Consider the following 22,692-nt stretch of genomic DNA (forward strand, 5'->3'; position numbering starts at 1 on the left):
ATCTAACTACCGTGCCCTCGGTCAACCGAAAACAAGTCTTAACAACTTTTATTTTAAACCAAAATTGAGTTAGCAAATGTTTTAATATGACGATATTACCTTTCTCATGTTTCGTGGACAGTATTTATTTTTGTATGAGTCCAAATTCTTGTTAGAATCGAGTGGCGAGAAGAAACTGGTTTTGAATTGTATCTGGTATAAATATGTAGATAGTAACGCCCCCGAGGTGATCACTAGTTGTTATGAAGCATTTTAAATATTGCCTCGCATTTCAAATAATATGATATTTTGTATCTCTATCGGGGTTGGGAATGTTTATTTTGATTTGCTTTTTAAATTTATTGCGTATCAAGTTAACGAAACGATACAAGAACTCGTAGATTAGTCAAAATAACACGCTTACAAGATGGTGAACCGATAATAATGATTCAATTTATAACCAACTTGTTATAAAAAGGCGCGGCCATTTCGCTACCTACGGAGAGTACCTATAGTTTTTCTAAGGAACACATTAATCCAAATTGAGAAGCACCATTACAAAACAAGTATTATGTATTTACGTTAATTATGTCAAGAATATTCAATTACTGTTACACTCATCATTACTTCACTACTAAGCTACTAGACCTCTCCAATAAAGACATAACTTGGCATCCTAACATCTGCAGTGCATATACGGCCTGTTTTACTAACCTCAAAGTAATTATGCCGATTTTGTGCGTAATAACATCAATTTAATTTCTTATAAACTCAATTAATACGATCAAAACAAGGACATGTCTTTTTGCCGTTGAAAACCGACCGTCTGGAAGATTATTGCAGTTATAAATACGTGCTGTATATGTCACTCCTGAATCAGTATTCAGAGCTCATGAGGCAGTGAGAAGGAATTAAGAGCGACATCATGTGATCCGACAGAGAACAATAGAGACAGTGTGGAACAAAAAGCAGCATGCGAGCACAAACACAGGGCGAAGCGTACCTGCGCTACCGACCGCGGGGTATTAATTAGTAGCCATAGGGTGACAACGTCACCCAAAAAATCGGGAAGCGAACGCTTTACGGCCGCTGTGAAAGAATTTCTCATTCGAAAAATGCTTTTTGGCGGAGACCAAGTATCCTTCTTATGATGCCTTCACAACTTACATTTTGGATAGGTATTGTTTTAATTGAATACCGCTTTTTGCCACCGAGTTCGTTGTCCGGAAAATTAGTCGTAATCATGGTTCTCCTAATTAACGAAAAAGTGTCGCCATATCGAGGCGCCAGAAAAGGATGCCCGAATTACTCGTGCATTGGCCGTCGCAAAACTCAAAAAACCGTTTAAAAATCACTCGCTCCGCCCATCGTCCGCCCAGCGACTCCTGCGCACTTATGATTTATCGTTACGAGGACAACCCGCCCCTCGCACTAACTACCCGGCTTCCGCACCGCTAATTATACGTACACATAGCCCTCTCAAAATCTTAAATCGCATTCTCGATTCTGTCATCGGGAGCTCGCTGCGAGCGCGCCTCGCCATAATCGAATTCGATACGGCTTATTCGTCTTAATCGTTTAAGTTCGATTCACGTGCTATATCCGTTTGTTCCTTCGTTGCTACTACTGTTATTTATATTCTTTTCTCAAAATGTTATACATAAAGGATCATTTGAATAGAATTGACGGATTATAGTTTCTTTGTGTAAGCTAAGTAGTAAGGGTCAGTAACCTTGTAATTGATTGAGTCTCAAAAGCTCTGCGAATGACAACAGGCAGGTACACTGAATAGTCGAAGCAGGTAAACGGATTGTTTAAAAAAATACTTGAGTGGAAATAAAAGAGACGATGAGCAACAACAATAGTGTGCGCACTATCGCGGTGTCCCGGTATGATCGCGATACGACATTTTTATAGATAAAAGGCAATGTGCAGCGTGTGGGTACGTGCGAAGTAAAATAATACACATAATGTAGTGTATTGTTCGCTCACTCGCTGATTTAATAACCGGTCACGCATCAAGGACGTGAATCGAACGTATTCAGAATAATTTGGAAGTGGACACGGACGGTTCTCACGCTATTGGCATTCTTACGCAGTAGATAAGCTATTCATATGCCTGCGTCCGCGCATAATGTCGCCATATATTTCTCTTTAATTCCTTTCGGTAATCTTCGTCGTGATACAACCCAAAGCTGCACGCTGCCGCTGCCAGCCCTGACCTTCAGACGTTTCGTTACGTCTATTAGATAATAGTCGCTTCAAAAGAACTGCTATTAATATAATAACATCATCCGAAGATAGAATCGTTTGAATTATGATTAAATTGTTATCTGCTTTTAGGCGATCCGATTACTGAGAGTGCTGAATCATTTAGTCTTAATATTTTCACTCTCTAATCAAAAATACTTATGGTAAACGTGTATTTAGAGGGTTCATAAAGGTCATACATACTCTTTACTTCGCGTGGAAAATGAGTGTGACCCTGTAACTCAGGTGTAAGTTTTGATAAATCGATCATTCATGAAAGCAATTACGTTTAAATATTGGAATGATTAAGTGTTGCGTGTGCTGGCAAGTGTTCGTCGAATGTAAGTAAATGTAACAATTATTCAAGAACACACAAACCCAGCGGGTCGGTACCCACGGTGTATTAAACTAACACACAGAATTTGTCCATGACAAATTGGCCGCTTAACGTACGAACGATGTTCTGAATAAATTATTTACCTACTTAAAAAAACAGCCCTGTTTGCTGTGATTGCATACAATATAAGGCATGTATTGTGTCTCTATCTCATTTGTCTTTAAATAGCATCTCGCTTTTTGTTCTCCAAAGCAGTAGACTGGAGTCACTTTAAAGAAAGTAAAACGGAACTTATTAATAACAAACAAATAAGTTTAACTGAATTAAAATAACGAAATCAGAAATCGAGAACTAAAAGAATAACTTTCTTGACCCTGTACAATAATATAATTTACCAACACAACAAAAGCTTTCAACTTAAACGTATATTAAGTAGGAATCAAATAACACAACCAACGAAGGTTTAGAAAGGTGTATGTGAAACTTAATACGTAATGAAATAGATATTTACTAAAATACTTTACTAATACTAGATATTAATATGACAACAATAGCTCTGCGGCAGAGGCCATGATTAGCGGCGCTCGTGAGGTCACACTCCACCCGATGAACTCTGGTGGCAAATGGAATACCACACACGAACTTATTTTAAAATCTTGACGAAAAATGTGGCTATACATACAATTTACACCAAAAGAAACGTATTAATATGAATTTATTGTAACTTTCGTGAGACATACTAAATTAATTATTATGTTAAACTTAATGTTAAAAAAAAACACTACGTGAGTAAGCCGATAACATAATAATTAATTTAGTATAAATGTCACTGAAACGTTCAGTAATGCCATTAGGATGGAATTTGGTGTGGACAAATGTGCAATCATGCATGTAAAGAGGGGGGAAATTGTGGAATCAGATGAAACACGAAACTCTGATACCACAAACTTTAGACTTCTCTCTTCAACCGAAACCTATAAAACTTGGGTATGTCAGAAGCGTTAGGCATTGATGTAGCTGTCATGAAGCAATCGTTGCGGGAGCGCTTCTTTGGCCGCCTGAAGAAAGTTCTCAATAGTCTTTTATCGGCTTACAACGGTTGGGTCATGCCAGTACTGATGTACTCTTTTGGCATACTCAAGTGGACTTTACGGAACTGGAGCCCTGGACAGTCCGTTCATTGTTGACTGAGTCGGATGCATCACCCACGATCTCAGTAATGAGACTGTACATACCACGTAAAAATAGGCTTTTTAAATGCCAAAACCCTACACAATAGTGAAGTGTGCAGTCTCCGAAAAATATTTTCAAAATGGACTAATACATCGAGATGTTGTCTCATGGACAAAGGACTTACTCCGCTCTCCTTGGCTAATAAGGACTGGAGAGAACCTATAATACTAAGCACTAAGGATCGCAAGAATGTATGGCAAAGTAAGGAGTTGCACGGACGCTACTATCGGGCCCTACATGGGCCAGATACAGATTTCTTAGTCCGTATCCTGGCTACGTTTTGGTAACTTATTTGGAGAAACGGAAGGTTTTGTCTGTGCAATTATGGACGAAGTTATGTTGACGAACAACTACCGAAAGTATATTATAAAGGATGGAACCCTGACATTTGTCGGGCATGTCATCGCCCAGGGGAATCCATTCGACATATAATTTCGGGTGTTCTCATTTAGCTAACAGAGTACTTGCACAGACACAATCTTGTAGCCAGGATTATTCATCAACAACTTGCTTTAAAACTTGTTGAATCTGAAGTGCCGTATTATAAGTATCTGCCTGACCCAGTTCTTGAAAATGAAGATATGTCACACTGTATAGGGATCGACCTATCATCATAGACAGGACAATTGTTGCTAACAAACCTGACATTGTGGTGATAGATCGATCAAGATGTCGCACAATGATAATTGATATAACAATACATGCGAGAATCTTGTGAAAGCTGAAAAAGCCATAAATATCTTGATTTAGCTCATGAGGTTGTCGACAACATGTAGATTCAGCAATCATTCTGCCGATAGTCGTATCTGCCAATGGCCTTATAGCCAAAAGCCTCGACCAACACCTGAGTAGGCTAACGTTAGATGGTTGGATCAAGAGCCTGATGCAGAAGGCAGTACTTCTGGACACGGCGCGTATTGTCCGGAAATTCCTCTCTCTTGAGCCCTGACCACCGGTAGCTTGGATTTATCCCGTTACTGGTGGGCTACTGCTTTTTATATTTTTAAATGTTTTATTTTTTTTTCTTTTTAATTTAATATTTAAAAATGTATCAACCAAGTATTCGAAATAAATGAATGATCGAAAAATTTAGTATTAATATGAACATTTCCAAATACCTTACAACTTCCTAAGGGACGCTACTGAAAATATTACAGTTCTACCGTCTACAGTATAGTTTGTATTCCTAATAAAAAAAACATTAAAACAATAAAACTATGTTACCCAATCTGGGAAAACCTGCCCAAAACTACAGGCTTAATTTTTTGATCGTCAATCCAAAAACAGAATTCACAGTCACAAGACAGTTTATAAAAACAAATTCTGTTAATAAATTTAAAAAAATGTTATCCTCATTCAATCAAAACTAAGATCCAAAATAAGCTCCAGCTTACTCATACTAACTAATGCATAAACTTGTTTATTTTACAAAAAATATTTAATATACCTACTCCTAAAGTCAAATGACAACGTAGTTTTGTTTTTAATCTATTCATACATAATCTCTGACTCAGACTAATTGACTTCATCAGTCGAGATTAATTTACTTCCTAAATATGTTTCTCGTTTTAGGAATTCTTCTTAAATTAGAAATACGGTCCACGTATACTTTACGTACTAGCTTTGGCCATTTATCTTTCTCAATGTCGTGACCTTTTTCTTAGTTAACCTAAGCAGGTGTTTGTAACAGTTAAATAATAATATTCTTTCTGTTAGCCGTCGATACCGGTACGTTACTGGTTAGAAATAATTGGACAACCATACTATAGGAAACTTTTGTAATGCGTACTTAATACGACATTGACGACTTAAACAATTATATTACATTAAAAAAAACATCTGACCATTTTTTATACAAGGAATATTCGACAACACTCAGAATTTATATTCTAATAGTGAATGCATTAAATTATGTTCACTACACAAATAGAACAATTAAAGATATCAGTCACGTTTAGAAGCAATATATAAAATAGTCATGAGCTATCTAGACAGATAGGGATTGGTATAGGAATCAATATAAATAAATTGCCCAATAGAATTGCCGCAGGAACACGCCTAGCCTCAGATCAGATACTATAAGTCAGCACGCAACATATCAATTAAAGGGTGTATTAAACATCCTCATCTCCATACACAGAGTGTGATTTAAATGCGAATACCGCATACTATTTTATTTATTGACTTGTTACTTGCCGCGACGTTGCAATTGTGTCAAGCGTGAGTTAGTGTTAGCAATTAATGTTATTTCTGCGCAGTACCATCATTCTTAATTATTGACATTAATGCTAGAGCATTGTCATTGTTGTCATCAATACTGCCTTTATAATTTGTTGCTTACTAAGTACCGTGCAGGATATGTAAATAATTATGTGTGTAGATGTCTTTATATCCGCGAAAGGTTAACATTATTATGCGTTTATTTACTTGAAAGCTGACATTTCCATCAGACGAAGGAGCTAAGGCTATCAACATGTACACCTAGTGCCTTACACGAGCCTCTAACGCCGGGAGATATCTCTGTTTTGTCATAAATCGCAACTTTATTTACGATCAATATCTCCATGTGATTTATAACGACAATGCTATTACGTCCTTTCGATACTTATGCATGACCATCCTTTGTCTTATTATGAGATACGATGCCTTAAAACTTCCTAGCAACAGTGAGTCTGCCTACTGCTTTATTTTTTAAACATACATTTACCAGAGTACATTTTGTGAACAGCCTGTGTATAAATGCTCATTCTCGGTAATGGTTACTTAATGTTTTCTTTTTCTTTTAATTAATAAAGTCATAATGAGTATTCGACAAATTAATGCGTATGCTTACGCTTATATGCTACTCATTTATAGCGAGGATGCTGATGACTTCTTGTTTTAAAGGAGTTTTATCATGGTTAGAACTGCATGTAAACTTAAAAGAACATTGCTGAATATTTTTAATGTTAGGACTTTTATGCTAGGTTTGAAACTTTTACGAAACATAAAATAAGGAGTATTTGTACTAACTATGTATAATGAAAACAAAATCTCTCCGAGACTACTCGAAGTTAACCAAACAACACCGACTTATGGCTTGCTAATAAATATTTATTGTGTTAAACAAATTTCGTTGAATACCTGCCAATATGTACCCAGTACCTACCGCATCACTGCATAGCAATAACTTCACAATAGCGTGTAAATGCAGTACTTGATGGATCCGTCAAGAATTAATTTATTGTATCGTTTTAATACTACCCCGCGATCGGTGCGTGTACAGCCTCTAATTAAAAATGGCTGTGTGTTCTGGAAACCGATCGTACTTGTGTATCTAGACAAGTTTTTTTTTAATTCCTCCATGAACGAAGGTACCGTTGACCCCCGTGGATATAAACTACCTCAGAATTAGAAGAATCTTCCTGAATACACAGCGTCTCATGTTCAATTAAGGAATTCTGAACTTCTAATTTCCATATGTTTTTCTAGTAAACATGTATAACGGTCTACGCCCATAAAACTTCACTTAGGTTCTTTGTATATTTTGACGTCGTTATCGTCCGATCACAAAATTCTCACTAAACTGTTTTTTTCCAAAATAGGTGTGTATTTACATTTTAGGCAAAATAGACAACATGCTGAATATAAATTGCTTAATCAAATATAAAAAATAGTATTTATGTTGCGGGGAAAATGTACAATGCAGACTTTCATAATAATTTCGAAACGGGCACCTATTAAAGTGCGCGGATCGAATATAAAACATTGCACCTAGGTATAGTTTTTGTTTCTAAGAAAATGTGAGTAAAAAATAACAAAGACACAAAGAATGGGAACAAAATTAAAACGATTTTCACTAACCAATCATAACAAAACAACTGGTTTTTATTGATACTGAATGAAGTTTTAAATTTCACAGTTGGAAGTAAAACTGCTCTTTATACACTTTTTCTTGACCATTAACTGTTGCTTATTTTCTCTGGGTTTTATTTGAACCCGTTTATTCCATTATCAACGTGAAAGTTTGTATAAGAATTTAGATGTTTCACTCTGTCATAGAAAAACTGTCAAGCGGTTTGAAAAAACTGTCTAGTGGATTGAGGTGAAGAAATTTCTATACCTATAGTCTATTTGATCACACTAATCTCTTGAATGATTAGCAGTCGGATTTTAAAAATTATTTGTGTATTTATGGTGATTAGTCATCGTTTGTGGTTGTTTATAATCCTAGCCATTAACTAAGTGCTAACCTAGAAAAACGCATGAGTGATTAATATTACACAGAAAACAGTTAAAGTTATAAGAATTTGGAGGAACATGTATATTTGTAGAGTATTTCTAATCAGTTGCTCCCAAGTAACGCAAGGGGTGGAGCACTAGTTCTTCATCATCACAAAACAGAACAGAAATAATTAACTATAAGATAATCTACTACTAATTAACGAAATATGTACGGTAGCTATCAAAATAGAAACAATGTTAAGTAACCAAATCCCCTGTCTAGCAGCAACGTATTGTTACAAAATGATTTCCCAGCGGTCCATCATTGTCAAAGCTTTGTTCGTCCGACTTAGATAACTGAGATAGCATAATTATTCAATAATACTGTAACTAGCTTCTCAAAGATACTTGTGGCTATAATAACGCTTACATTTTCATTACAAGTTGTTGACTGGAGTTCTAAGGTTATCTTTAAGTTACGCCTGTGATCGTTGTCGCCGTCTCCATAAGTGCTGTATGTCTAAAACGGTCAACATTAGATCGTTTCTCACTGTTTCAAATTAAGCAATAGTTATGAAGTCGTTGCTGGGATTTAGTAATTCTGTATAAGGAAGTTTGTGGTACCTACAAGCTTTTTATTAAATATGTCACAATATTTCACATGTTATTTTTATACTTAATATCTACTTGCAGCGTTCTCGGTTTCTGTCGGTTAAGTAATTGGTATTGCTCAATTCCACTTCCTGAATATCAGAATTTTACCTGAAAGCTACAATGTAGTCCGAATAAAACAATATTATAAAGAATAATAATAAAAGAAAATAAACCTCAACTTTATTTGTGTATAGCTATTATTAGGCACACAATAAATAGCCTTCCGAACTACCTAAATCTTGCGTGTCTACCCAAAGCTACGGCTAATCAAAGGCTATATTGGTCTATCACAATCTTAATGTTTCTAGATAGACCCAATTAGCCGAATGCTAAGTTATTTACTGTAAAATTTATTGGAAAATTTACTTTTATTGTGCGTGATTAAGTGTTGAATAACTGATTAATTCAATAAATAAAATTAATTTTAAATTAGCCTTTTCTGAGCGCGTGCGTGACGTTCCGTTAGAGTCGCACAGTCGACGGTCGCACGCGCACTCATAAGATTTGTTTATAACTTTAATATCTCTATCAACTTTAATATATGCGTTTAGGATTTGTAAAGGGAAGCGTTCTTTTATTTGTACTCTGGAGCGTCGTATTTTCCAATTTATTTTATTTTAGTGGTCATTAAACATAATTTATTACCAAGAGGCCGCTATTAAAAGGCTTAGTGGAAGTTATCTGTAGTTTCGCTTCCACTTGTCATTTTTATTGATCTAAACACACTTACACAGCTCTGTATAGTCATAAAAATGGATTTTCACATGCATCGTAATATCAGGGTTATATGAAACAATAACACGCAGACTTGTTGAATAAGTTACGGTTATGTACTTACATAAAAGCGTGAACAAAGCGCAGTTATTTGTATTGCGGTGTTTACCTGAAACGAAGAAAGGAAGTGTTAATTCTAAAGGGACATTATGATCATAAAGTTAAATCTGTTGCATAAAATATACTCGAGCAGTGGGCACGTACCTTTACAAATTGACAATAGACGAACAAAGGCTTCAAAGAGGACACTTTTATTTATGATTTCGTTTTAAGTTTATAACCAAAACAATAGAAATACCACAAATATTATATTGAACAAGTTGAAGAATGTTCCTATTCACTTATTAGACATTATTACGTTTAAAAAGTTTCGGACGTGATCGATGACCATCAATAAATACGTCGGACTTTCATGACTCTAAAAACAATCATTGGATAATGTAACTGGAAATACATACTAAATATAGAAATAATTAATAAACATTGACAATGTCTTCATAGTTTAATGCCCACATATTGTGCTAACAAAATGTTGTGTTTATTAAGCAAACATTTTTGTCTACGTATTAATTAACGTTATCTTAAAAATGAGACAAACCCTCTTGTAGGAATCGGAAACAGAGAGTGCCGGTAATGAGCAACCTAATTAGCACATCACTAGCGAGTCGGCAAGCCCTAACTCAGTCAATTCCTTCAGCAAATCCCATATATTCAGTCCACGTCTAACCATCACCTAATATAGAGGTCTTCTTACGCCACACCACTTTTTGTGATCGATGGTTCGATACTAATTTAGAGCAGCCACATAAATCTCTAGAATTTGTACTACATCGGTCATAATTAAAATTAATGAGAACTCGTTCTCAAATGTATGTTTATATACTGAATGCTACTTTAATTAAATTTCTAGAGTAAGCAATAAGCAATCCAAGAAAGTTCTACTAGAAACTTAGCGGTTAAGTTCAAGTTCGCAGCAAACCGGTTCTTCTATTAAAATCGTTTCATACAACAAATTCCATCATCAGATTCCTACCATGCACAAATCGAATGGAGCGTGCACAATTACTAATTGTTGTAATTGTCAATACCAAGACAATCAATATTTTGTTATTTTTATTGTCTGTTACAGATTGAATCGACCGAGTGGTTATACAACACAACTAATTGTAATCAGTTTGGACAGTGAACTTATGTGGTTGCATTATAATATGTGTGGAGAGAACGAATTCTGAACTATATTTACTCCAATTTTGTAGTCCAACCTCCTAGAGCAAAATTAGACTATAACAATATAGTGCAAACCATAAACATGCATCTATACATATTAACATACATGATTATCGTGACTGGCCCTATATCGCGTGGTCATTTAGATCATAAAACAATAGAACAGTTGCAACCGAGAGAATGCATTGCGCAGTTATGCAAATAGTAGGGGTCGCGACCGTAAGCATGAATATTGATACAGCATTGTCGAGATTGCAGATTTCCTTCGCGATAGCCCGGGCCCTTACTCTCTGCCAGCACGATTCGTAAACGAATTAACCTAAACTGATTATCTGACAATAGTATTAGATCTACAAATAATATCCGTATATCTTCTGGAAGAAATTTGAGGTAAAATCCATTTCTAGACAATAGTATAGGACTTAAGAATAATAAGAATGGCACAGAGACGCTGCGAAGTGGACACGCAGCCACAATGGTCGGCCTGACTAAGAAATGGCTTCAAAAACGTATATAACTTCGTCAAATGGTCATAAAATGAGACCCGTTTTATGGCGCACCTTTATAGCCGCGAGCTACGTAAGGATGAGCGGCGGATGCCACGCCGAGTTGGCCCCACTGTTGGCCCAAACATTGTTCACCAGTACTCGCTATACCTGCATTTCTTACAGCTGAGTAACTCAAACACATCAAAGAAATCTGATTGTATATCATTTGTGTCATGCTTTTGACTCTGAAAACCATCAATGAACGTGCGAGATCCTTTGATTTCAATGAAGCAAATAATTTGCTTTTTAGTAATAAAGTTCCCATCCATTATCCTGTATAAAAGATGTAATGTGTTGAAACCGCAATCTTCTAACTTTAATTACAGTTCCAATCGTCTGACAATTCCTAATGTTATTGTTTAATAGCGGTGTTATTTAGTGACATTCTAATACATAAATTGTTTTGATTTAACGTCTGCTGAGGCACATGAACTCGTAATTATTTATAGTTTAAATGAAGCTATATCGTAAACGTCCTCAGTGATTTATTTTCGACCTAAAGTCATTATAGCAGGCTCAAATCGGACAGTCTACTTTTCTCATATATGAAGACACATTATAATGATTTTTTTGCTGAATATTTATATATTTACGAGCGTTTTAAAATTGATATCCTCGCGGCCGGAGTATCAAACCTGTTCGCTTGGTTTATGTACAAACATCATTGATATTTATTAGATTCAGGGCTTGTTTCACTGCCACTATAAGATAAAGATAACAGATATCTCGCAGATAAGAGAATAATATAACATATTTTTATGTTTTTTGTGATAATTATCTACGACAGCATGTTATGAAATTAATAAAAATGATACCTTTTAAAATTTCGTGTCATAAAATTATGTTTTGAATGTTTTATAGGTGTTCTGATATTACATTTTTATACCAATTAAGTTACGTGTACCAACATAAACTAAAACTGCGTATAATATTTCCGAGAAACTACCTGTTCTTCGTAACGGTGCACAAAAGCAGGAGCTCGAGAGAGGTAAAAAAACCGAAGCTTTCAACATTTGAAATGTTCAACATCTGACAGTTTGCAGGTAGGTAGGTACATGTATTAATCTTATCTCTTTTTTCTAACATTCTTCTACTTTTGAATTGGAAAGCGAGAATTTTTGTACCTTAGTCATGACGCTTAGACGATCAACAAAAGCGATGCCATTTCAAGAAATAAACAAAGACCATAGTTCAGTTTGAACACATTAAATGTGACAATAATTACAATCAATTTCAATAAATTTACTCAAAAGACTACACACGGTAGAGTCATCGACCTCAACCGCTTTACAAGGTCACTTTTTTAATAATTAAGCCTTTTGATCTTCATCAGAATAAAGCACTCAAATTGAACAAAACATCGACCCCTTTAACTGAATTATTTTATTGAATAGGCTTATTACTAAAGGAAGGGGAGGGCTCATGTTTTACGGTATAGAATTATTCAAGTTCTCACACTTGTTCTAGAACCTGCAAACTGGTTCCAGAATGCATAATTGGTAAGCTATCAATACTAATGAGTTATGGAGTACCAAATTATCATCTTTTTTCTTAAAAAATCAATTAGATATTGCTCCGATCAGAAACGAATCGATCAGTTCATGATATCTAGCTATTATGTTTGGACTAGTATTATCTTAGTTTCAAAATATTTAACATGCTCTGATTTCATGCAATTTCTATACTTGTAGCATAAGTTACATTGCACATGAAAAGAAAAACGAGATAATGATGATGAATCTTGTCTGAAGTGACAACAGAAAAATATAGGTCATAATTAAAGATGCCTACTGGTACTAGAAGAATTTTTTAATCAATCACCTGAACATATCACATTTCTTCCTGCCTTGCAAATTACTGGTAAATTAATATAAATGACTGAAGCTAAAGGCTCGTAATTCACAAACAAACCAACAAGCAGTCAGGTACATTTCTGTTAACATTTCCAAACCACTTGAGCCGTGGATTTACTCACAGCCTTTGGATCGTGAATAACTATGTAACAGGTAATTACGGGTTACGCGGCAACCAAATTAAATATTTTTAACGGCCCGTTTCCTCGGAGTAGTGTTGTGTCAGTGCACGCCGCATTTTACATTGTTATCTATAAAATGATTAAAATGTCATTGATCTCTTTTTAACTTCACCTTCACTACATGTTTTGCTTTTTAAACTATTTAATTGTCTTTTTTTTTATTCACCTAATTGTATTTTTATAGCATCCGTGGTAACCAGTCATTTGTCACGACTTTACATTTCCAAACTCCAATATTTGTCGCGTGATTCTAGGTAAGGAATTTGAGTTGGCATTCATAAATAACTCGACTCTGACAAAAGACATACCTACTTGTCTAGATTGTATAAATTATTATCTACTCTAAAGCAGATAAATCTACCTCATTTGACAATTAAGAGATAAATGTAATCGTTTACATTAGCGTGTGAGCCTTATTAGTAACAAGAATGTTAATAATAATCAATAATATTTAATAAATCTTAAACAATTAATAAAATATCGATATAATAAATTATAGTAAAGATTATCGATGAATCGCATCCCTAATAACAAAATGGCGTTTAGCTGCCGTTCGGGGCGCTTGCGCATCGACGATCGCCTCACGCGCCCTCTACAATTATCGGATGAAATGTAGTCACTGCTATAGTCTATTGTCTTGCCCTTCTAGATATATGGACTCCACACTCGACTCTCCCATCACATTCAAATTGCTACGTACAATTATTATTTAGATATACCTACATTTATAAATTCAATTATATTTATTACTTAGCACTTAAGTTTTTAGATGTTTATACATTTTTAGTCTTATTTTATTAACACGAAATAAACTTAATAACAATGTATAACGTAATATACACATTACCTACACTTTTGTTTCTTATCCTCCCATATATTTTAAACCCTTGATGAAGATGCATGTAAAAAAAGTTTAAGTGTGTTTTTATGAGCAATTAATGCAAAAATACCTAGATGTTAATGATAGGATAGGACATAAAATGTTTAAAATGATCGTATATACAACGAGCTGCTATATCATTATGTTGCTAAGGAGTTCAGTGGTCCACTGAAATGTTACTAGGTGAGCGATACGAAGGAGCTAGAGCAAAGTCGTTAAAAGCCGGAATGCTTGAAAGTCCAGAAGTAGCATACTCGCTTGAATAGTAGCAAAGATTACCAACCTCAAACACTACAACGGACATCCCTTTAATTTCTAATTAATTGCATACAAGCAAGTACTTCGTTTTGTACAAACTCAATTATTTCTCGAAATAAACCTTTAACTCTGTAAGTTAGCAGTATGTCAGCGGGGACTGACTATAAATAGCTGATATTTAAACCAAAACCAGCATCTTAGATGACATTTACCGTCATTAAACGGTTTGTCCGATAAATTGATACGATACCATGGGAAGTGTGAAATATATGTAAACATTTTACATAAAAAGTACCATTATCTATATTTATTGGTGAATACGAAAAGTTAACGTAATGTGTGAAAATATATATTGTATATATGTGAATAAAGTAACGGTGCTAAAGGCGTGGGCGTAAGATTCTTAACATATCACTAGTCCCATTTGCATTTTACAACTTTTATCGATGTACTAAACGAGATTCTGCCGCGGTTGGCGAGAATCAGTGCGTCTTCCATATTGCTTACGTACTATCTTATAAACCAAGGCTTTTAAAAGGATTACTGTCTACATTCACACTCGAGACCCCATTACTGTCTCGATTTTCTAAACGCTTGCTCGAATAGTTAACGCCTGATTATGTCCTGGCTTGGTATTTGAGATAAAGTAAGGTTTGAATTTTGTTGCTTCATACAATTGACAGAGAGTTCGCTTCTTAACGGCGCTAATAACATATGAAAATTGATGAGCGACTGACAATTCGTAAAATCTATAACCCTGCTAAGACATTAGGTCTTATTCATTTTATTTTAAACACATTATAATTTATGTTGCCAGTTCCCATTGACATCGTTAAAGTAACTCACAATAAAGCGGCCACAATCAATAAAGGATCGTACCTAATCAACTCTACTAAAAACCGACTCGGACATAAAACATGCCAAAACATGTTCACGAAAGCAAAATAATAAGCAAAGGGCACGGTTAAATATAACGCGATATGTCAAAAGTGCGATCCTAATTGTAATTTAGTAGGTAATACATGCGAGAGATATCGAGATCAGCCAGCTTCGCTCATTCCGACCTTACCAAAATTTATTTGACTTATGCGATGCGAGTGTTGCGCATCGCGCCACGTACAATAACGCACTAAATCATATCAAATCGTAATGCGACGTAGGTGTGTCGGGAATGGAATTAAAATGCAGTAATATCCCGGCCTTGCTGTAATTCTGGCCTGTCTCAGATCACCGAAGATTATCGTAAAGTATTTATTTATCCACCGTTCCCTCGGGAGGTTAGATACCATCAGGAAATCAATTTTGCAATGAAACGTCGTGGAGGCGTAAGGTTTGTGGCCTTTAGTTACAGGTGGCGGTATTATGTCGATTTAAAAGCTATTGTGCTTCCAAATTGTAGATTTTGGTCGTACGGAATCTTTACTGAACAAAAAAGTTGAATGCAAGATTTTGTTTGAATATCTTATGGAAGAAGGGCCAAAGGGCTTTCTGGTAATCTTTTCTTTGGAACAATCTCTAGATACTTACTTCAATTGCTACACATTCATCAAAATTTCTTATTAAAAGTTACACCCACAGCTTCAGTGACAACTAGAAAGAATGGTATACTATTCAGGCTCTTTGTTTTACGAATGATTATTATTTTATTCTTTCATAACTGGCCAGTTACCATAAATATTTTATAGATACTAAAAGACTGCTCACATGATCGAAAAATTAAGTTACGTTGGCATCACACAATACACCTGCAGGCAGGCATGTAACTATAATTCTACAATAAATCTTTCAAATCTTAAATCTCGTTATACATTATAATCTATACGCCGGTGCAATGTACCACGTACGGGCATAAACACACTATAATTTTTTGAACATTCAGATTAAAATTCCATGCATTCGGTTTGGCTAATTTGAATAATCAATACACATAAATTACTCTGTAAGGGTTATTTTAGTGGTTTTATTTCACTGGACGGCTTTACATTTTGGAGTTTGTTTAACGATATCTTTGAGTTGCTTCTTTGACATGATTGATAAAACATTTTACAGTAATTAGAAGTAACAAAGTTATGACTTGCTTTCTGCAGAAACGAGTCGAGTAGTTCCTAGTCGGAGATGTGAATAGTATAAGAATATTATGTTACTGGAGTTCTATCCGTACTAGAGAAAATATGAACATAATAAAGACGACAAGCCCGCTCCAGCTGAACTCCCATCACGCCTCCGCCAATGATACACAAATCATAATAAACTTCACACAAGTTCAAACTTGAGAACTACATACACAGAGATCTCATAAGTATCCCTACATAAACACCGATGTATGACGTAGAAAGCAACAGAACCACTAGGAACCGGTCCGACTTCACATGAATGCACACACATAAACTGTCCAATTAAGCAAGGCCTATGACAGCCCGATCAATGTCCCCGCACAAGTCTCCGCGAAGGAATGTAGGGGCGGGCAGGACAGGTCATGCTTCAATGGACGTTATAGTCAACAGCGATAAGAAAGCGGACTCAGTCGAGGGACTGTCAAGAAACAATCTATATTGTGATTACGGACAGATATTGAAAAATTGTTGCGAAAATAGATTCGAATAGAGATAGAACTAAATTACATAAAAATCTGTAGAACTTAGCCTAATGAAGACATGCCTATCCAGGTAATAATTTTTAAACGAATATAAAAGAGGTATCAATTTCATAGACAACATCAAAGCCGCACCAACTTAAACTGGGCGCCAACAAATGTATCTGTTTAATCTGGTAATAGACAAAATTATGTTTTTGTCTACAATTTCAAACTCATTAGAGATTCATTTCAAAACGAGTATTGGACCATAAAGTTTGACAAATTAAACACTCAAATGAGAAATGAGATATCGAAGTTTTCCACATTACGAGCTATTTATCAGTGTTGAGTGTTATATCGGTTGTTAATAAAGGATATTCCAAATGTAATAAATACATATTTTGTAAGCTGACAAAACGTCATACTTACATAATATATGTACGTTTTAAAATTAAAATAAGTTTTATAAATCTGCAAATAGAATCCTCGATTGAACATGAGTAGGTACATTTACTAGCAGGCCATAAATTAGAGAATTTTTCCTAGAAACTAGGCAGGAAAAGAACATGTAAACCATCTAGAGAAAAAGCAAATAAAATCAATACGAAGAGAAACGTTATAATTAAATCAATACCTTATGCAAACATGTCATAAGTTTATTATATTTAACTATCACTATAATTAATGTCCATTAATTAAACGTTCGTTCCAAGTTATTACACAAACCGTAATTTACTTGTACCTTTTACGGAAAGAGGTTTTTGATAAATACGCCAGTTATCTGGGCCTCATAACTATGCGATACCAGCAGTTAGTTCTTGCCGGGTGAGTATAATGAGCTGTTAGATCTCTCTTCCCGCGGCTGCGGCTGCGTCGGTGACACAAACCGATTTTCTATTTCTATCGCCGTGAAAAACTCACCTAACATGTGAACCGCGCCTGATAGCTTTATAATTTACTGCACAATGTTTTATAAATAAACTTCGTGATACAGCTGAGGAAATTCCAACTCTTAAAACTTTTTATTCATCCAGCAATAGGTACAAAATAAGTATTCTGAACTTTAATAAGCCTCAAACTTGTGCCAAGCCCCCACCATTAAAACCTCCTAAGACTGAGTTTGAACTCAAAACTTGTTAATAAAAAAGAAAATATAGAACAAAAACACCACCCGTTCTTGTAATATACTAGTAAAACTTATTGAAATGTAAATAATAAATTAATAATTTGAGACGACAAGGACACAAAAAACAGTACCTGTGTACATACATAAATATTTCTCGAATTCCAGTTATCCTTGAAAGTATCAATGACTGCATACATAGCGCTGCAAACAATAAATCAATAGTCCAAGAATGTCTAGACGTAGTTTCGGCCATACTTTTTTCTGCAATTTACACATATTTCAAGTCACATTAATATCTGAGCTATCGAAAGCAATCAATACAAACTAAAAAGCTTGTAAATATTAAATGATGATTCAATTTACCGGTTCGTAACCTTTTTATTGCATTGTATTTTTATTTTTAGCAATTTTTATAATATTTCTCTAATAGTATGACTCATAACACATGTAAAATATGAGCTGAAGTGAATGTGCCAATTTTTGTAAAATCATGATAAATTATTAGTGGGTGTCTTAAACGTGTCTGTTCATTAGGAGAAGAAACTATTATTCGGTTTTTTTTCGTTTGTATGGCAAACTACAACATTACAATATTTTCAATTAATATAAGCAGAGAATTAGCAGTGACGAGGTGTCAACATTCACAGGAAACCGTCTCGATAAAGTTATCGTTTGTGTCAATACAAAGCAATAACTCTTGTATTTTATTGTTTAAAAAACCTGCCGAACGTCTTAATTGTTACTAAGTTCGATAATAAAAATACTACTTTACAAGATTATCTACAGAATGTTTAATTTTATTCGCTATTTGATGGAGTGACGTTTGTAATACTAAGAATACAGATACCTACGTAGACAAGAACATAGACACTTGAGATTTAAATATTCCAACACAAACTAAATGGAGCGTGATTCTGCAATTTCTGTAAACAAATTGTACCTAGTTTAAGTTGATCCTTATCTGATTTTCTATGTCCAAATGTTTAGTACTCTGTCATTCTATAAATAATTTATTGATGTTTAATGTTAGTACTTGTTTTGTCGTTGTGTGTTCATGTGTCAGGGTGAGATTATGGTGTCTAAGATATGGTTTCAAACATGCTTAATAGGCAATAGTCATTATGATTCAACTGACTTCAAAGATTGACTTCTGTTTTGCTAAAATTGATTGATTCTGTGACTAACCATGAGCCTTTTATAAACTAACTAATTCATTCAAAATACAAGGAGATTATTTAATATCCAATGAAATTTCAGTTAGTGAAATAATATTTAGCATTAAGGTTGCAGAATTAAGCAACTAGGGCTTTGTAAGTAATTTGATACCGAACTAAACTTAAACCTCGCACGATTTCGCTGATTTACGCAACTAACTCAAATGGTACAGCGTAGGATTTCACTTAGGATACTGCGATTCCAGTCACGACTGACGTCTTTCGGCAACTTGTCAGTCAGCCGTTATCTATCCGATTATACCAATATAATGGTAAATGCATTCGTGTGACACGAGCCTTATAATTGGTTGATTATTGTCACTGTGTGTTCACTCATTAGAAGTTCAGACTTCGAAGGCGCCTCTACTGTTTTACAAACCCTATTCAAATAAACAGAGAACCCGGCAACATGCGAGATAAACTTGTAAATGAAAAAGATTATAATTAGCAATTAATTAGCTACTGGTCATCTCCAAAGCGTAATCATCACTCATGATAGCATGTAAGTTATATCTAAAGAACGGAAATCACTTAATGTGTTTTAATGATACAACTAAAAGACTTGTTTATTTACCTTCGAAAAAGTAAGTTGAGTGATTTTTTTTCCAATGATAACGCTTTTAGGTGACGTGCCACCCAAACTCATTATCAATTGCGCCTCGGAACGCATTTAGGCGGGGTAACAGGTTAAAATAAACGTTGATTTAACATTTAAAGTTTTCTTCCAATCGGCACGTTTGGCTGGCCACCAATAAATTCATTGATAAAAACCGAAACGCTAATAAGTTAAAAACGGTCGGACGGTAAATCGGCAATTTCGAGCGACGCGCACTGTCGATCGGAGTCATCGATTTTTGTGTCTTATCCGAAGAATGTCATTTCCGCTCTGATGTGGGAATAAAGGAAAAACTCGTGATATTGTCAAGTTTTACGTACTTCTATTGATGGCAGAATCCAATGTGAAGGTGTTCTTAGAATACAGACAATTGGCGTGCACCATCCTACAAGAAACTGTAGCAAGTCTTTGACGTCTAAGCACTTCAATATTCATAGCAAACAATTACAGCTAAAATCATTCTTTGCACGTAACCTGTGTAATGTAAACAAAATTTATTACCTTAATGTTTCAAGTTTGCTCTGTGCTTCGCATTTAACATTCATATCTTCAATATTTATTAACTTCAGCCAGTTAAAAAAAGATAAAGAAACCATTACGCGAATAGGGGTTAAACGCGCCGCGTAGACACAGGACTATTAGTATTGGCGTGAAATAATGAAAGCCATTTCACAGTATAACGTAACGTTGTACGTTCATTAAGGCGGGTGTCGATGGCCGAGCCGGCGGGTGCAAGTTGCATAAATCAGTCCCGGGAATGCAGCCCGGCGCCCTAATGCGCTTTCGGTGTCGGTTGATAGTCACCCCCCTCCCCTTCTTACCTGAAATCGCTCCTTTTCACACAATCATACCCCCCAATGATCTTATGGCCTCTGCGATTAAAAATGCAATGATAATTGAGACGAACTTAAACTGCGCACGAACAGTTACAAAAAAACGGCGCTTTCTGCGAATTTCAGTTACGCAAAGTGTGGTGCATGGAATGTTTTATGTTCTAGGTAAGTTGATGCACGGACCAGATAACAACTTAAGATACCAAAATGATGATTCACATCAATAGTTTGTACATTTAGAAGAGCATATGTGTTCGTATATGGCATACATTTAAGGTCTGGACGTGGGGCCTATCATTTTAGATCGGAAACGCATGAGTAATCTGTTTGATGGTATCTTTTCTTACAAAACGTTGAAAGAACTTTAAAACAAAAGATTAATTTTGCCAGTAATCGTTGGTTCCCATCGTTACGCGATATAGCTTAATTAATTCAAATTTGTTGTCAACTGACCCGTAACGGTGCGTGGACATGGGCACATGTGCTCCGACTTGCTCCTGACCGCACCCGACCACTTGTCAGATTACAATCATCAAAAATAATTAGGATCCTTTTCTCAAACTTGACATTTCTAACTCGAATGCCCATAAATTGAAAAAGACAGAATAGGGTTGGTCGAATTCAAATGAGTGTATAATAATATCACACCTGTTATTTACCACAAAATAACAGATGTGGTTAGAATCCATTTTATTTATTGATTTGATTTAATTTAATTTCATATCGTCCATCACTAATTCACACGTCCAATTGATTAACATTGACATTTAATAAAGGAGAAAGAGAAAATCTAATGATATTCTCTTACTAATTCAACAGTTAAGGAAGGCTTTGCTGTAACGATAATATGAAATTCACATTAAAAAAACTGCATAAAATCAGCTTTCAGTATAATTTTCCATACAAAGTTCTTGCATCCGTATATAAAGCTATATATATGACCTAATAAAGGCAGAAACGCCTAATTGTATGTAAATCAGCAAGAAATAACGAGATTCCGCATTATAAAATAAAATGTTGTTAAAAAGTACTGTTTTATGACAATATATTGAGTAGTAAATGTGACACTTCTCACTCGGCGACCAATCGCTTGCCGTCGATTAAGTAAGATATTCGATTCGTGTATTCAAATAAGTAAGACTCAAGTTTTAATACCATTTTATTATTTCTGGGATTCTTAAAGTTTTTACTGCAAGTAAGGACATTTTAGCACCCGTTAAAGGTAACTGCTTAACCGGTGTAAAATATTTCTACCAATTTTATTTGTTGCCCAAATATAACATTACTTAACGTTCCCCAAAGAGGTAGGAAATTACGCTATAGCATATCCACTACACAGTCAATAAGAAGTTATAAGTAGCAACTTACACAAGCACATTTTCAATTGTTGCTTCAAAAATATTATTCAGTAACATTTTCTTGAGTTATGAATGACACAGGTAATATTATACCCAGTATTCATATTGATGGTTTCTGTAAAATCAGTTGCAAAATCTAACAACTACTACTCTGTGACGAGATTTGAACATTGAATCAGCCTGGAGTCAGTTTTATTGGTGTCGTAAGTAACATGTTTATGACAAAGCCATTACGTTGTCGACTGATAATATCTACTGAAGTAACTTCGGACCATGTTATTCCGTCTTCAATCTAGTCACACTTCCATTTTTATAAGCATCTATTGTACGAGTAGTAAAACCAACACTTGCGTCTGTTACTCTGAATGAATTTATTTTAATAACAACTTTTATCTGTAACGAAGCTTTTACGCTTTGTTTTATGGCTAAAGTAATTAACATGCATTCATCTCTTTATTGTGAAAAATGATTATTTTATAAGTATCTCACTTTATAGTACAATTGTATGAAGTAATTCACTTATAAGGTCTCTTTGGAATTTAAAAACAAAGTAATTTTAAATAAACGACGGATTGTAAATGGAGGGTGTAAA

The 22,692-nt window shown here is 34.9% G+C and overlaps 1 protein-coding gene and 1 long non-coding RNA gene across 2 annotated transcripts in view; both read right to left on the minus strand.

The window, feature by feature from the left end:
- The window catches only part of LOC126912687 (uncharacterized), a 346,191-nt gene that overhangs the window by 143,035 nt on the left and 180,464 nt on the right, over positions 1-22,692 (minus strand). The window lies entirely within an intron of this gene.
- Positions 1-22,692, minus strand: part of LOC118264954 (cadherin-related tumor suppressor) — a 119,496-nt gene that overhangs the window by 90,540 nt on the left and 6,264 nt on the right. The window lies entirely within an intron of this gene.

Source organism: Spodoptera frugiperda, chromosome 28, assembly GCF_023101765.2.
Source record: "Spodoptera frugiperda isolate SF20-4 chromosome 28, AGI-APGP_CSIRO_Sfru_2.0, whole genome shotgun sequence".
NCBI classification, from domain to species: Eukaryota; Metazoa; Arthropoda; class Insecta; order Lepidoptera; family Noctuidae; genus Spodoptera; species Spodoptera frugiperda.